Raw genomic sequence first — 2,771 nt, forward strand, 5'->3', positions numbered from 1 at the left:
AACATCACCCTCAGTGAGCGACCAGAGAGAAAACTGCATAACCAATTACTAAAAACAGTTGGCAAACCATAAGATGGAAGCTTGTTTAGAAGACCTTTATGCCAAACACGATCAAAAGCCTTTGAGATGTCAAGAGCAACTACTTGTGTTTCACCGAACCTTTCCATTGAATTAGTCCATAAATGGGTAACATAAGCCAGAATATCACCAGTGGATCGACACTGACGGAATCCATACTGGCGATCGTTGATCAGACAGAAGGTTTCTAGGTAGTTTAAGAGTAGGCGGTTAATTGATTTCTCCATTACTTTAGAAAGAGTAGAAGTAATTGCAATGGGACGATAATTGGATGGGAGGGATTTGTCACCCTTTTTAGGAACTGGCTGGATATGAGCAAATTTCCAAGAAGAAGGAAAAACACTTTGGAATAAGAAAGTGAAAAAAGGCGGCAAAGAATATGAGTAAGTTCAGGAGCACAGATTTTGAGAACAAGTGGAGAAATACCATCAGGACCTGGAGCTTTCTTAGCATCAAGATTCATCAAAATCCTTCTGATATCCTTTTGACGGAAGACCACAGGAGGCATTGAATGGACCGTGTTGGGAATGGTGGGAGGTGTTTTACCAAGATCATTAATACATGAGCTGGAAGAAAAATGGGATGCTAGCAGGTCAGCTTTATCCTTGGCTGAAGTGACAACAGAACCATCTGGTTTGGACAGAGGAGGGAGTAGAGATGGGCAAAAGATGCGGCCAATAGCTTTGGCAAGAGACCAGAATGCTCGGTTACCATTAGGGCAAGAAGCAAGTTTTCTACTCTTAGCCTGTTCAAACTCTAGTTTGGACTGATTAATAACTGCTTTACAATTGTTGCGAGCTTTGGTGTAGGCAGAAAATGAAACTGAAGAATTACAAACAAGCCAATTACGATATGCAACATTTTTCTCTTGGACAGCCTTATATAAATGAACTTGTATACATTTATGCAATAAAAGTATTCAGATATATCCTACATATATTAAAACATAATGATTATACTTTTGCCTTAGCACATTTATTGGAAAACCAAGGTTTAGATAAAGGACGAGATTTTAAAGTGGAGTGTGGGATAAAGGATTCCATTCCTGCAAGAATTTCACTGACACGATCTGAGCAAACGTTGACATCAGAAGTTTTGAAACAGTAATCAGACCAAGGAAAAGAAGAAAAGAAGTCTCGCAGGTCATCCCATTTTGCATTCTTGTAATGCCAAACAATACGAGGTTGGGAATAGCCATGAGATAAAGGTTCCATTGGAGAAGAGACAATCACCAAGTTGTGATCTGAAGTGCCTAAAGGACCTCTCACTTCGACCGTGTAACTTAGAAGGGTTGTTTGTGAGAAAAAGATCAAGCGTATTGGCTGTATGATTAGGATTGTCCGGTATTCTTGTAGGTAAATGAACAATCTGTGCTAGGTCATTAGTAATTGCAAAAGCCTCAGCATCTCGACCAGCTGGGTCGGTGTGACTAGAAAATGGAAGCCAGCTGGAGTTGTGAACGTTAAAATCACCAAGGAAAATTACCTCACTGTTAGGAAAGTTGGATTGAAGAAAGTCAAGTTGCAAAGAGAGGAAGTCAAAGAGCTCCAAGTGATTAGTGGAGTTGGGAGAACGGTAGAGACAACAGATGAATTTGACCCAATGAGGTAGAGAGATTTTAAGCCAGAGAAGATCGAAAAGAGGAGATTCCAAATTGCCAAGTCTCTGACAGGGAATATCAGAATGGACATATGCACGAGTACCACCTTTGAGGCGAAAGGAATCATACACAAATAATTTGGGCATCTGAGATGAGCAGTAGTTGAATCAGCGGATAACTGAGATTCTGTCAGAAAAAGTACATGGGGTTTGGCAGACTGCAAGTGGAAATGGACATCGTTGAGATTAGAATTGAGACCACGTATATTTGTGAAATGAATTAGGAAGTCCTTGGGAGGTTTAGATCTTTTCGCAGATAAGCTTGCTCTATTAGTTTGACAATTCATGGTGTATTCAATAGTAAGAAAAAGTGGGTGGGACATGCTGTATGAAGTAATGAAATTTTTGGATATGGCGTACATGTGGTAAGAATATACCCAGATCCTTGACATAACGTGGCCTCGACAATGCTCCCCGCATACACACTACTCGGACTCCCTGCAGTCACTATCTGGCAGAGTAGAGGTAGCAAGATTATACACTAGCTGATCCGGAAGCCTCCTAGAGAGTTACCAATAGGTTTGGTCCGGTGTACTATCTAGCGGCCGGCCTGCGAACACCGTTGTGATCTACCACCTAGCAGTTCGAATTCGCTCATTTTATTGACGACCCTTCTAACGTTACTGTATAAACAATTAAGATTTACTGTTCTTGTATATTTAACAACCCTAACACAACCCTTGAAGTTTTTTAGGCTCTCTTCTCTGGCATTAGGTACCCGCTCACTTGAAACGTTTCTGCCCCCAGAACATCTAGATAATACGTCCAGTTGGGGTAACAGATAAGAACTGTTGAGGTATGTGCAAGTACTTTGACCAATATTTTCAGATAAACGCGTGTCAGTATTACCCACATCCCCCCCTAACTAGCAGTTTCCCTGAACCTTTAAGGTATCCTCAATAATACTGGCAAAAACGTTTGCCCCACCTTTGTTTAAGTGCATCCCGTCTCTACAAAACAAATTCCTCCTACCTACAAGTGTGGGCCATGCTGATAGAAATTTACCCCCTTAAGCCTTGCAGAATCCTTCAAGT

This window comes from Mastigoproctus giganteus, chromosome 14, assembly GCF_048544385.1.
Source record: "Mastigoproctus giganteus isolate SK-2022 chromosome 14, ASM4854438v1, whole genome shotgun sequence".
In the NCBI taxonomy this organism is placed as follows: Eukaryota; Metazoa; Arthropoda; class Arachnida; order Uropygi; family Thelyphonidae; genus Mastigoproctus; species Mastigoproctus giganteus.